This window comes from Lissotriton vulgaris, chromosome 8, assembly GCF_964263255.1.
Source record: "Lissotriton vulgaris chromosome 8, aLisVul1.2, whole genome shotgun sequence".
Taxonomy (NCBI): Eukaryota; Metazoa; Chordata; class Amphibia; order Caudata; family Salamandridae; genus Lissotriton; species Lissotriton vulgaris.
Window position 1 is genome coordinate 1,470,173,787 of NC_141696.1, and position 15,912 is coordinate 1,470,189,698.

The following is a 15,912-nucleotide window of genomic DNA, read 5'->3' on the forward strand; positions in this document are numbered from 1 at the left end:
GAGACAGACGTAACTGGTACTGAGAGTAAAACCAGTGATAGCGATGGGTTCTGCAGACCTAGTTCCACGGTCCCAAATTACCGACCTTTTGGGGAAGACCGTCCAAGTTTGGTCCTTCCGACTGCCCCAAATATCTACCCTACATTGGTACCCCAAGTAATGCATGACAATTCTTCAGAGAGGGCTTTGCGTGAGCGGGAAAGAGAAGCCCTGAACAAACAGCGAATTGATTTGATTCAGACCATAGCTCAGATAAATCCCAGTCCGGATTCACTGACTATCCCAGTAACTATTGGTCCTGCTATACCTCTTTACGGGGATAGACTGACTAGTCCAAGAACTCCTGTTATAACCCCAATTATACCAACCCCTAGTATTCCTCCCCCAAGAAAAGAGCCGCTCATAGTCGATGATCAAGAAAGTGAATGCGAGTCTGTAATCTCCTTAATGGATCTGCCCATAAGGGAACCTGGAACAAGTGTGCCAAGGGCAAGAAATCAGGCTAGATCAAATGAGGTCCTGATTGAAACCACTTCAGGGGTCAGGAGTGCCACTGTAGTATCTCCAGAAGAATTGGAAAGATGGACCAAAGAGTTAGAAAAGGACACACCCCAATCCAAACCTTTAGAGATCTATAGACTAAGAATAGAAATAGAGGAGCTAATGGCTGGTAATGTAGGATTGGATCGGTTAAACTCCTTTAGTGAAGACGAGTTACTGTTCATCAGCAAAAACCTTACCCGGAACACTAGATTGCTCCATGAGAGATTGATGGACACAGCCACAGACATGGGAATTGATGTTGGTCGTTCCAAAGTCCTTCAGAAACCATACCGAGCAGACTTTTCCGACAAAGACTTAGAGAACATGAATGTGTCAGGAAAACAAACTCAGATAAAGGAATTGCTGAAGATACTACAGAAATGGGGGGATGTAGAGAAATGGAAAACCCGGTGGGCAAAGAAAAAGGAAGATAGTAGGGCTAAATCCATGGTTTCAGAATACGTGCTGAAAGAAGTAGGTCCTACAGAGAAATTGTGTCCCATGAGAGAAGTACCTGGGGGAAAATATGTCCATGTCCCTTGGTCCCGACAAGATATTGTGTCATTTACTAATGACTTCCCAAAATTACGAGAGAAACCAGTTGACTGGTACAGGCAGGTCGAACGCTTCATAAAGGTTCAGAAATGTCTTCTGAAAGACATAGATGGGTTTTTTGACATTGTGGTACCTGTAGATTTGTGGACCGAATGCAAAATTGAAATTGATTGGCCCAGTGATGAAAATGCGAGAGACTCCAAGACCGGAGCTCCATCACCGGAAGTAATGAGGAAATATGATCAAGTCATACAATACCTAAAGAAAAAGGTGCCCGCAAAGGAAACTGATTGGGCCAGGATAGATAGGACTACCCAAGAGCGCGATGAAACCGTCCACTCCTTTTATGAAAGGTTACTACAGGTGTTCAAAACCTACAGTGGAATCGATAATGTGGACATGAAGGACATGACCATTTCAGTTACAGATTCGTGCTAGGATTAAGGCCTGAAATATCCCAGTGGATTCGAGATAATAAAATCAGTTGGCAAGGTAAGCCCATAGATGATGTCCTCAAGTATGCCAAGTACTGTGAGGATGAGATAGAAAACAAGAAGAAAGCCCTCAAGGAGAAGGTCATGTGGGCACAAGTGAAATTGGCTGAACAGCAAGAAAAACAGTTAAGTAAATTGAATAATAATAATAATGCACAAAATCCCACTGCTGGGGGAGGAGGGAAGCCCCGGGTAAAAATGAGTAGAGAAGAGGCTATGAAGAAGTTCCCCTGTCACGGGTGCGGTCAGATAGGGCATTGGAGAGACGAGTGTCCGCATTTGCAGGCTGGTAATGCCCCCGTAAATGGTTTAAATCCACAGGTGCAGAAAGAGGGGACACGAAAGAACCAACAACAGGTAAAACTGCCTCCATTGCCTCGCGCTCCTAGACAGAATTATAAGAATCAGGCTCAGCAGAATGAAAGGGCCGAGGTATGGGAAGGAGAGAATGAGAGAAATGCAGCAATTCCGCAGTACTTGTTAAATGATTCTTTCCTCTGTGATGATCAAGATTGACGGGGCCTGAGGGGGGAGGACAAGGAGTGCGTACTTGGCGCCTCCTTACCGGTAGACCAGACTGGACCATACATTGAAGGAAAGGTTGAAGGAAAAGACGTCACCTTTCTGTTGGACACTGGTGCTACCCGTTCCACTGGGCGGACAGTGGATGTTCCTAACCTACCCCTCTCGGGAGAAGCTATCCAAGTAGTGGGTGTTTCCAATCAAATAATCAGTACTCCGGTAACCGAACCTATGGAGGTTTCTATAGGGAATTTCAAAGAAATGCACAGATTTGTGGTCTGTGACTCCAGTCCCGTGAACCTGTTAGGACGAGATTTGTTGTGCAAAATGAATTGTACCATCTTTTGCACACCAAATGGCGTCGAGATTCAGACCCCAGATGAAGATGGATTGTACAAATTGATGTTGGGAAGCCCTGACACCGAGATTAGACCCCTGTCCATTGAAGACTTACCTGAAGAACTGCAGCTAAAGGTGGTACCTGAAGTATTGGATTTCACAGGAAGGGATGTAGGCTTAATGGCAAATGTAGACCCAGTTAAAATAGCAATAAAAACAAATGCTGTGTATCCGAGAACCAGACAGTATAAAATGAGTGCAGAAGTAAAAGCTGGTGTCGCAATTGAAGTAAACAGATTGCTAGAAGCAAACATCATACCGGAAGTAATGAGCAGTCCCTGTAATTCGCCCATAATTGGAATTAAAAAGCCTAGCGGAAAGTACCGGGTAGTGCAGGACCTGCGCAAGGTAAACCAAATTGTTGTACCTTGCGGTCCCATTGTGCCCAACCCCGCAGTGATACTGTATCAGATTCCTTGGAATGCTGAATGGTTTACTGTCATTGACCTGTGCCATGCATTCTTTTCCATCCCATTGCATCCCGAAAGCTAATTTCTTTTTAGTTTTGAATTTGACAGCCATGTCTATGTCTGGAATCGTGTCCCCCAGGGGTACACCGAAAGTCCATCGATTTTCAACCAGATCCAAAAAAGGTGTCTTGAATCTTTAGTACTGCCAAGAGAGTCTGTTCTGGTACAGTACATAGACGACCTTCTGGTGGCGTCTAAAAGTCAAACTGATACCATTGCCTTGCTGAATCACCTAGGAAAGGGAGGACATAAGGTATCACCAGACAAATTACAGTTCTGTAAGAACTCAGTGAAATATCTGGGGCACCAGATAGAGAAAGGGATTCGAAAAGTCACTACGGAAAGGATCAAATTAATTCAGACTATGGAACTACCCAGAACCCAGAAAGAAGTAAGGATGTTCCTAGGAGTTGTAGGGTACTGCAGACAGTGGATTGTGGGATTCGCAGCTTTAGCCAAGCCCTTGATAAAAATGACCAAGAAAGGAGTGGAGGACCCAGTTAGTTGGGACGATGAAAGCATGACCGCTTGGGTAAAATTGCGAAATTGTCTGTGCTCAGCTCCTGCATTAGGAATGCCTGATTATTCCAAGAACTTCGAACTGTTCTGTGACACAAGAGACAATTGTGCGCTCTCAGTCCTAACACAGGAACATGGGCTGATCAGGCGTCCTGTGGCCTATTTTTCGGCCACTCTAGATCCAGTAGCTGCTGGATTACCCGGATGCCTGAAAGCAGTAGCTTCTACTTGCGCTAGTCTAGAACAGAGTGAAAACATTGTTATGGGACATCCTGTCACCGTATATGTTCCACATTCTGTTGTGATTTTACTGACCCGAACCAAGACCCAGTATCTCACCCCTAGTCGGCTGACTAAGTATGAGAGAATTCTAATAGGTGCTGAGAATGTAATTATTTCCCGGTGCAATGTCTTGAACCCTGCAACACTGTTGCCCATTCCTCTGGATATAGAAGCAGAAGGTGAAATGGAGCATAACTGCATAGACTTAACAGAATTTAGCACTAAGCCACGCCCTGATACCAGAGAAATAGCCTTACTAGATGAGGATATTATGATGTTTGTGGATGGCTCATGTTTAAGACATGAGAACGGAGGTCTGAGTGCTGCCTATGCTGTAGTCACATTGGCGACAACCCTGGAGGCATCTTACCTATGCGACGTAAAATCTGCACAAGTAGCAGAGCTCATCGCATTGACAAGAGCTTGTAAACAGGGGAAAAACAAGAGAGTAACTGTTTATACTGACAGCCAGTACTGTTATGGGGTTGTTCATGACTTCGGCCAGCCTTGGTTACAAAGAGAATTCATGACTTCCTCAGGTACCCCTATCAGAAATGGAAAGGTGGTACAGAACTTACTGGAAGCAATTCAATTGCCCAAAGAATTGGCTGTGGTCAAGTGTGCGGCTCACAGATCTGGAAATGATGATGTGACAGCCGGAAACCGATACGCTGACCAAATCGCACAATATTGTGCCTGATACAAAATGTCCCTCCAAATTAAATTGTGGGGAGGTGGAAGCAGCTGCCAACTTATGGTGTTTGAGAGTGTGGCTACATGGGAGGAATTGAGAGAATTACAACAGGCAACAGACAGGGAGGAAAAGGACAGATGGGAGAAGGATGAATGTGAAATAAGGAACGAAGATGGTGTTGTGGTTAACCCAAATGGTGTGCCTGTATTACCAGACAGTCTGGTAGCCCCATTCGCAAGGATCATACATGAGGACACACATATTGGGAGGGATGCCATGTGTCTTATGTTTGAAAAGGTATTTCATAACTCAAAATTCAGGAGCACAGCGGAGAACCTTTGCCAGAGGTGTCTGGTGTGCCAGCAGTTCAACGCAGGAAAGAGGACAGTAGTAGTACAAAGTACGATTGGAAAGGCAGAAGGCCCCTTTGTCAGGATGCAGGCGGATTTTATCCAGTTGCCCATGTGCAAAGGATACCGATACGTCCTGGTCATAATTTGCCTATTTTCTAGATGGGTGGAGGCCTACCCAGCAAAGAAAAATGATGCCATAACTGTAGCCAAATTATTACTTAGAGAGCTGATACCTAGATTTGGAATTCCAGAAACTATTGAAACAGACCAAGGTGGGCATTTTTCTAACGAAGTACTCAAGGAACTCTGTAAAGCATTTAAGATGGAGCAAAAATTGCACTGTGCATATCATCCAGAGGCTTCTGGAATAGTTGAACAGGTGAATGGCACCATCAAATCCAGACTTGCGAAAGTGTGTGATTCCACCAAAATGAACTGGATAGAAGCTTTACCCCTTGTGCTGATGAGTTTGAGAAGTATTCCAAACCGAAAAACAGGCCCGAGCCCCCATGAAGTACTAATGGGAAGAGTGATGCGACAGGCATGGGTACCTGGACACAAACTGCTAAGTATTTCTGATGATTTGGTGCTAGAATACTGCAAGCAGCTGGGTGACCAAGTGCGTTCTATCTCTCACCAGATTGGAGAGACTGCTGTTGAATGGCCTACAACTCCAGCACATAAACTGAGACCAGGTGATTGGGTGGTGTTAAAGAAACACACCCGGAAGAGTTGCCTTGGACCAAAGTGGGGAAAGCCAAGACAATTGATCCTTGTCACCACAACTGCTGTGAAGTGTGCTGGCGTACTGAAGTGGATCCATGCCAGTCACACGAAGCGGGTAACCGGAGAAAACGCGACTGAAGCCGGAGGTAGTCCAGCTGAGGAGACTCCAGAAGAGGGTCCGCATCTCGCTGAAATCGAACTACCGAGCACAAGTCAAGACGTTGAATGGTTCCCTGCCGACGACCAGGTTCTTGATCCAATAAGAACCAGAAAATACTCTTACCTAGATAGTGAGTGGGATAGTGAAGGTGAGACAGAATTAGAGGACGAAGGTCAGGTCATCGAGACTCACATCAAACCTGATCAGGGAATAGGCCAAGTAGGGACAGACCAAGTCATCGACACGCCTCCTGAAATTCCAGAAACTGGAAAGGGACAGATAGTGATCAAAGCTGAAGTTCATGCGGAAGAAAATCAAGGGATCGAAGTGCATGAACAGGAACAGATAGAAATAGACGAACGTGTTCAGGAAGCAGAGTCCAGATCACCTGAAAATAAAGATCAAATACAAATTAAACCTGAACAAGGCCAGCTTAGAGACCAGGCAGAAGAAACTTATGAAATACCTGGAACTAGTCAGACAAGAAGGGAAATAGACACTGCCGAAACAAGAGTGCCACAACGAAGCGAAAACAAAAGAGTTCACGAGGAAGGTCAAGTTTCCTCGACCACTAAAAGCCACAAGAAGAAGAGTGAACCCCGATACATAAAAAGACTGAGACTAAGAATAAAGACTGTTGAAGAAAAACTAGAAGACCGAAAAAGGGCTGCCAGTGAAAGAAAAGAAGCCCGAGTCCAGTCTAGCAGACAAAGCACCAGAGTGAAGAAACAGAACAAGTTGTATCGGAGTCCTGAATGGACTTACTTGGTGTTGGAAGAAATTGACGAACCTAACCACAGTGGCAAGAGCGACGAAGAGTCCATTGCTGATCGGAGTTCTGACGAAGACCCTCCTTGAGACAAACCTGAGCAAGCCTCTGGTGTAAAGAAACAAAGAGGGGTTGAAAAGCCACCTGTAAGCTATAATGTCTGATTCAAGTGTAAATGGAAGATCCAAATTTAGTTGTTGCAAAACTTGCTGTAAAATATGCTTATGTAGTATAGCGATGTTGATAGTGATATGGATAGGATTAACAGTCTTTATACCTTTTATGGTAAGTAAAGACCCTAACTTGTATCCCACTAACCCAGAGACTCTAGACACAGAAGCTGTACAGACTGAAGAAACACCACGAAGTGTAGAAAAACGTGACAATGCAGTTAGCCTGAGACATACACGACCTAAATTAGAAGCATCAGATGAGGTTGGACTACATTTTCACAAAATGAAAAACAGGACACATCTAAATGCCTTCGCAAATCTTTTAGTGCACTATGTAGAAGCTATGGAAATAGAAGATTGTTATGTCTGCATGAAGCTACCCACTTCAGTAGCTGAAGGCGTGACATATCATCATTTACCCCTGACCTACGGAATTTCCTGTAGTATATTAGCAAGCTTATTCTATAGAGGCACTTTACAGTACTATTACTCAAACACTGACGTAATCTTTTCTGAACTTCCTGTTCGGGGAAACCTAAACCTTGTACATATTAGAAGTGAGGTAACCCGTTACATGGGAGAATATTTCCTGACTATAGATGACATAGACTTAAATGAAGCTAGACAAGCTAATCTGACCTGTTCCCTACAGGAGCAGGAAAGGATGTTTTTGAAAATGGCAGAAAGGAGGAGAGAAAAGTTTCAGAAAAAGGCCACTGACGAGAAGGATAGAACCCCTAGGTGAGCAGAAAATATGGAAAGCACCTCAGAGGGCGAAGCTGCTCCTGCTTTGTTGCTGGATTTTGAACGGAAAGGGAAACTCTGTCTTCATAGAGAAAAGACTAGTTATTATAACAATGTATTCATCGGTTCCAGCGAGTGTGAACATAATTACGAGGTAATTGGAGGTTGGGGTTTCAAAAATGGGTCAGAACCTGTGTTCCCCGGAATTTATTATATATGTGGGAACAATGCGTATTTCAAATTGCCGGATCACTGGTATGGGAGCTGCTACTTTGGCATCGTTTTCCCGAAAATATACCATGTGAACGACGCTGCTGGAAGCAATGAAGATACTAATGGCTTAGCGCATAGTAAACGTGAAAGTGTAGGAGAAATTGTAGGTGATATTTTTAGTGCACTGATACCTGGAATGGGGGTAGTTCTGAATACTCACCGAATCTGCAAATTGTCTACAGTAGTGGATCGGTTATCAACTGACACTGCTGCTGGATTCCTGCTGGTCAATACTGAAATGGTTGCGATCAGATCAATGGTTTTACAGAATCGCCTTGCTCTTGATACCTTATTGGCAAAAGAGGGCGGAGTCTGCAGGATGCTGAAGGCGCAACATTGTTGCACCTACATACCTGACAAAAGTGTCGAAATTAAGAAATATGTAAGGAACATAACTAATTTGGAAAAAGAACTCAAACCATTAGAGGTTGATAATGCCTGGAAGAGACTGACTGATGGTCTCTCCTCTGTAGGTAGTTGGTTTTCTAACTTAGGTAAAAGTCTTCTATGGAAAATACTGATGCCAATAGCTGGAATAGGTGTGGTTGTGCTGATCATATTTATCTGTTGCAAATGCCAAAAATGCAAGAAAAAGTATAGTGTGAATAAAAGAGGAGTGAAGAGAAATGTTGATGAGCTAGAATTAGAGGAATTGAAAAACGAGATTTACAAGAGAGCTAAAAGCTTTCACCCTAATAAGGATGCGGAAAGAAAGCTCAACAACAAGTTTGTTTAAATTGAGATGAATGATATGCAGGAATGATGTTGGCATCTGTTTCCATTTATAGTGATGATAGTAAATATCATCAAAGAGGGGATTGATGGAGCAAGGATTCGCACGTAAAGCGACTTGCTCTTACTCATGAACCTTGCTTAACTCATAATAATATTAATTCGACTTGTATGTCATTTATTTTACTTTTTTCCCCAACACACGGGTGTCCCTAGGAGGCTTGCCTATGTGTCTTTTCCATAATAACAAAGCTTGCACTACTGAATGGCCGCTTCGCAGAAATCCAGTCTGCGCATGCGTCGGTCATACCCACGTGATGTGACGCACTCGCAATTTGGAGAGATATTATCGCTCATGCGCATTGTAGCTAAATATGGCCGCTTGTCTTTAACCATGCTCTCTGCTAGCTCATGCTGCTTCTGCATATCTGTCTTTTTGCACTAACCTTTAATGCTATAGATATTATAAAGTAAAGGGTGCAGTGAAGCATTTCATGGTATACAGCGTATTCATTTTTTCTGGGTTACTAATTTGTTTTCGGTTACTTTTCATGTATTACGCATCCATGGGCCTGGGTCGGGGGATTGAGTCCATTTTGAAGCCCGTAAACTCCCTGCACACGTGATGAGGGAAAAACCCAACTGCGCAGAAGCAGAAACAAGCCAGCTGGCTACCGAAGCTGGGACGCTCATGAGAAGCTCACCTTCGCCCCTGGAAAAGATGCTGTATTACATCTCATAATGTTACAATGTTTCTTTCTAATGTGAACTTCATTGTCTTCCACCACATGTATGCCTGGGAACCCAAACTCCAAGGGGTGGGTACTGTCATTTAAATATTAAGCATGGGAACACAGAATTTAGGAGGTGACAATGACCTAACCACCTCTCCTGACCAATCATAAGTTGGGACCTTGTCACTTGCAACATTTGTGGGTGGTCTAGGGGTCCCAGAACAGTATAACTAGTCTAGTTTAGCTTAGAGAAATTGTCCGACTTGTCCGAGTAGCAGACCTGTCACTGACCCTACGAACTCTATAGGTGATTGATACAGAGCGCTGCGGAGCACTCTGTCCGTACTTTCCACAAACTCCAAGGGGTGGAAATAGTCTTAAGTGCTGGCGGAGCACTTTGCTGGGAGATTTGAAAACCCAATCGGGGTTACTGGCGGATTCCGTGCAGAAAGGGGGTAATGCAGGAGTTGCATCCGAAGCTGCAGGGGTTGGTCGTGCCCTTTGATGAGCCCAGTCCTGATCCAAATCCTGAGGGGTATCCTGTCCTGACTGTCCATGAGCTGTACCTGCTCGCCTACTGGCATTCTGATTCCTTGAGGGTCCTTGTCCTCGCCTATTCCCAAGCTGACCCGTGGCCAGGGTTAGTCCTCATTCTGTCCTAGGTAAATATTCTATGTGGGTGTTCGTCTAACTATACTCTTACCTTTCCTCTTCTTAATAAAGCACTCTTGCCGAGATATTATCTGTATCACCTTTGAAATTGACTGTTTTATGCAATTGCTTATTAGTGATGTTCCCCTTCTTACCCTACCTATAGGATATTAATAAACTGACTGCTTATCTAGCTTGTTCCATTTACCCTTCCCTTTTAGTATGGTTGCTGTGAACTTAGAAAGAATAGCATAAAGTTTAGGAATTAGTTTTAAGAATATTAGTGCACATATTAGGTCCTTCTCACGTCCCCTGCCTTAGTTTAAAGTTCGCCCTGAATAGCATGTTCCCTAATGCTCATACCCTGTAGTGTTCCTTAGTACTCTATGGTGCTTGCCCTAATCCATAATTACATTTTGGCTTTAATCTTGATTATTGACGTTCTGATTTGTATTTGCCTTATAATCATGGCATATTCATTCTAAACTTACTCTATTTAAAACTCTAAAAACCCCATCAGGTGTCTGTGGTCATTATACAATATAAAGAGTGGATAAATGTACTAAATGTATAAAGTGTTCTACTCCTTTTAGGAATCTTGTTACCTGTCCACTGCTAGCTCCTGATCCATCAGGAGTAATGTGCCTGTGGTAAGTCAGGTACATGAATAGTAAGTGGTGTGAGAGTCACCCCCTGAATTACTCATAGTAGCGTGGAAAGGTTTCACCCGGTTCATGCAAACACTGTCATCATATGCACGCCAGGGGCCAGTGCGTGGAAAATTGGTAAAATAGTGACCCGGGTGACCTGCGCGCTCTATCATTAGCACCAGCTTGTGAATGGGGCGATAAAATTATCGCTACTTTTGACTGCGATAAAGTGCCCATAACTCTGCGACAAATCCTTGAGAATATGCCCCAAAGAATCAAACATTTTTCCAAGGTAAATTGTATTTTCTGCTGACCAGTGTTATTTCTTATCCTCCTCTCTTTACTCACAAAAAGGTGGAAGGGCAACGCCCATTTTGACTATTAATGAAACCAGCCCCCTTTCCTGGCACCCTGTGCATGGATGGGGGGAGGGGATCTTAGCAGCTGGCTCCCTGGGCTGGAGGTTCAGCCTCCCCTAGAGTGGGCGGGGCTCCAGAGGGGACGTCACAGCTGTGTAATAAGGCAAAGTTCGAAGATAGCCTGGTAGCAGGGTTGGCAATGTAAACCCGAGCGCGGCCCTCTGTCGGCAGTCAGGAGAATTGCAGTCTTTAGTCTGAAGGAAAACTCCAATGAGGCCGTAGTATAGGAGAGAGAGAAAATCCGGCTTACCCACAATGCATCTGTGCCAGCATAGAACTGTCGCCGCAGCGAAAGAGCATTTTCGATCATTATTGGACATTGATTCTAAAACTGTTTTGTAACATATGAGCTGGTTCTATTGGTTATACTGAAGGACTATAGGGCGACGAAACACTAATTAAATGATGTTATAAAAAATATATAGGATCCGTGTAATCTCTGTCATGAATGTTAGAGCAATCAATTCTGCCGCTTGGATTCCGGATTCAGTTGCACCGCGTGTGGCGCTGATGATGGATTTCGCGGAAATTTTTGGAAGGTCTCTATGAGATAGAGATCTGAAGATATAGTATAAAAGAAGAATGGAAACACCTACGTGAGTCGTGTTTTCATACGTACTGCACACTCCAACAAACGAACACACTGAATCTCCATGCGTTTATCTTAATGCACAACACTGCTTCCCTTTAGCGCTATTAAATGTGCCTTCGTTTCCCATGGACCCCCGGGCTCTACTCGCAAATAGTTCATCAAAGTCTTATTCTCATTGGTGCAGGCGGAGCCGCAGCGCTAACGTGACGATGTAACCCCTCTGAGGACCTCTGTTGGCCGCCAGTGGCATTGCAGTCTTTCGTCTCCATTGATCTCGAGTAGGGACTTTGAAAACAAGCACTGGTAAATCCAGCTTACTCATAATGCATTGCAAGCACAGATCCGCCATTGGGCATTCATTTTATGTTTATCCTGTAAATGATCTCTATTTAAGGACCATATTTAGTGTGAAAAATCAATATTACACGTGTCCACTTGCTAGTGTAATGCTGACTACACGCAGACAAAACAAGTGTGGTTTAATTAGTCCACAGTTTGATGTGAACCTGAAGGATCTGGTAAAATTGGTCCTCTTTTACATATTTTTTTAATTTAATCTCTGGCTGCATTTTGTTTCACTTCATTGTTTCGTCTCCCATTCTGCATTTTCTCAGTTTTCAGCACCTTTTGCACATTTATTTCCTTTCATAGGGGCATATTTACAAGGGCTTTATCTCCGTTTTTTTCTTACAAAGCCAAAAAAGCGGAGATAAAACCAGCGCCCTATTTACAAGAGGATGCTAACTTGCATAATCGCATGTTAGCACCCTTTTCCCCAACGCCTCCCTTTGCCTCTCCAATGAGATGCAAAGTAGGCGTTACTGGGTGTACTACCTTGCAAATATCGCGGATGTTTACATTGCAATATTTACAAGGCAGCCCACATGATTTTAGCATCCGTTAGATTTTGGCGAAAACTGCAGTTTTCGCCAAAATCTAATATCTGCTAAAATCCAGATTTAGCCATCCCTGACATAGGGGGTGGATTATGCTGATACGACCCTGTGGGTCGTATCAACAAGGTTATTGCCGTTTTGCAGGGAACATTACTGGAAAACCAATGATGTTCCCTGCAAAAGCACGATAACCTCGCTATCTCTGTAATTTTTATCACTCTAGAGAAATGCGTTGTTAATAACGTGTGCCAGGGCGATAAATTCCAGAGATAGCCTGCGAAAATATTATTATCCCTAAGCACGGCCCGCAATAATTATCGCTGGCAGTTGATAATATGCCCCATATCTTTGCCTTTTCTGTTTCATTTCATGGTAATTTTTTTACTGCTTTTTTCACGCCTCACACTAATTGTTTTGCCCCCTGCTCACAGCCCCTTCCCTTCTGCTGTCATTTTCCTTCACATTTTTTCTGTTCCCAATTTAAGAACGGAGACTTAACAATGAAACGGTCCCTTCCCTCATCCCATTTTTGTATTAAAATGTTATACGCTGTTTTATAGGGAACCGTCTCCCAGAGTATCAAGGGGCATATCATCATGGCCCTGTGATAAAATTATTGCCGCTTTAGCGTCTGTTTTCGGACGAAAAGCGGTATAATTTTATCTCGCTATCAGCAAGAACACGCTAACGCGTGTTTCCATGCTTCAACACCATTTACCTTAACGCCCAGCTTTGCATCTCTAATGAGATGCAAAGTGGGCATTCCTGACCAAAATAACGTGAGAAATGTAGGCTAACCGACATTTCTCCAATTATCAAGCTGCCTGCTAACCTGCATAGCGATAAGAAAAGTAGCGCTAACCGCGCTTATCGCTACTTTCCTTACGCCTGCTTTTAATCCGACTTAGCCATTATATACAAAGGAAGGTGGATATTATGGCTAAGTCTACCCTGCCCTATCAACAAGCTATCACCTATGTTTGTGCGATTATCGCTGGATTTCCAGCAATAATCGGACATTTGGCAGCTAGCGCTTGGGTTTTTATCGTATTGGAGATAAGCGTTGCTGACAGCACGCTATCTCTGCGATAAAATCGAGCGATAGTTGGCGATATTTATCCTCGCGCTAAGCCCGCTTAGCGATAATTATCGCCGGCTGTTGCTGATATGCCCCCAAGTTCTGTATCATGCTTGTGTTTCAGTCCTGCCAAGTATCATGCATCAGGGGTTAGAGTAGACTAATGCATTTTGGTGTTGTGATCCGCATCACTGCACCAAAATGAGAACTCACGCATTTATAGCACTACCTGAAGTTGCTGACTAAACGAGATGGGAGCGCCGCTATTGGCCCTCATTGAACACAGCATTGACCGGACCGCATGCACGTGCTGCTCTGGCAGCCCACAGTGTGTTACAGATTGCTCGACTCTGTGCAGTGCAACTACTGCACTGTTCTGCTCTGGAGTACCTTCATTTGCCAACAGAACCATTGTCTTTTATTTACTTATACATACCCAGGTTTTGAGGGACACAGAGTTGCCCCATTTTTGTTTAACTGATTGGAGGTTATTTTTGGTCACGCCGGCCAGGCTCGCTCAGCTGTGCTCTCAATGGCTGCAGCACCGCGCATTCACAACTTTGTCAATTTCCCGCCTGAGTCAGAACTTAGGTTATTAAGGGGGCGGGCGGCACGAGTGGGCAGAAGTTATGTTTGTAACTTTGGTTGTGGGGCCACAGTCACTCTCCAGACCCCGTGAAGACTTGTGTCTGTCCTTCCAGGTCATGTCAGGTCAGGTGAGGCTCAGTAAGATTTCAGACAACTGAAGGGAAAGGCACGCACGGGCAAATATCGATCTCTGTAAACAAGAGTAGAATAAGTGTAGATGCAGGAATCAGTATCGAACACATTCGCCTCAGTAGCAGCCGCTCCCACTAACATTAAATAATTACAGCCAACTGGACTTTTATCCTTCAGCAAGAGCGCCTGCCTCTAGTCAACTGTCTGTGTCCGGCCTTTCTTGTACGAGACTAACCATAAATATTGTTGATTTTGTTGTTTAAAAAAAAAAACATTGGGCTGCTTGATCCACCTTACTTTAAACCTGTGTTCGGGTACCAGCAAGGTCAACTCTGGTAGTGTCTATCCTAGGCCGGTAAATCTTGTGCCATTAAATTGGGTAATAAAGCATATCTTTACAGTGCTTAGAAACATCTGAAGTGCAGTGTGAAGCGCTATACAAAAACACAGTTATTCTTACCATTCCCTGCCTTTCCTATGGGAAAAGCAAAAACCTTGTAATAAACCGTAGTCTACTTTCTGGTAATTTCCAATAGTGCGGGAGTCTTAATGCCAGCATAGCTAGAGAAGTCCTAGTGGTTGTATTGCACTCTTCTGCCCTCTCACCACCCAAGTAGGTCACACTGCTGTTAGCTACCAGTGCTATACATCTGTCTCATAAAAATCTCAGCGCTTCACCTCTCTGTGGTCCTGTAAGGACAGGAGTCCAATATCAATTATATAAAACAACCTCATTGAACATCCATGTAACTTTTCTTAAACATCTGCTTTAGAGCTGTTACCCCCATTGGGGCCTCTTACAGCGCTACTGTTAAAAGATGTGCTTCCAAGCACCTTAGAGTTTTTGCAGAGTAATGCCCGTCTGTTTGCTTCACTCTGTCAGGAGCTCTAGTATACTGGGCCATCATGTTGGCCTTCGTAACATTGTCCATTTGCCGCCTGTGACAGAACATCGAGGAGCAGATTTACAATTCCTGGCGCATCCCTGCAAATCAGTAGGGATGCGCCAGGAAACTTGTGACACGCATCAAATCCTTGCACAATCCTTGCGCCACCACGTATGCGCCGCATCTACAATGCGATACCAAAGAGGATGATAGACGGAGTGTTTAAGCAAATCAAACACTCACCCCCAGTCAACTGATCTGTTTAATCCATCATCATTCTTTAGCTCACTCCACCAACACAGTTCAGACATGGCCATTTGCAAATCTTTCTGTATGACCCTGTGCCTCGTATGAACAGTCTAGCCCGAACTGCCAAGCCATGTCTTCCCCGGACCAGAAACAAGCATCCTGGGACCTGTTTCTGGCTCATCAGCCAAGCTAGCCTGAATCCAGTGGCAAAGTGAGCAAGGGACCCACGTTTGGGCATACCCTGAAAACTTAGGGCGAACAAAGCGATACCAAAGGGGATGATGGTTGGAGCGTTTGAGCAAATCAAATACTCACTCCCAGTCAACTGATCTGGGTTTAATCCATCATCATTCTTTAGCTCACTCCACTACCCCAGTTCAGACATGGCCATATGCAAATCAGTCTAACCCTGTGACTCATGGGAACAGTCCAGCCCGAACTACCATGTCTTCACTGGATCAGAAACAACCATCCTGAGAACAGTTCTAGCTAATCAGCCGTCATCAGCCAGGCTAGCTTGAATCCAGTGGCACAAAGAGCAAGGGACCCACGTCTGGGCATACCTGCGAACAAAGCGATACCAAAGGGGATGATGGACGGAGCGTTTGAGCAAATCAAAGGTGAACAA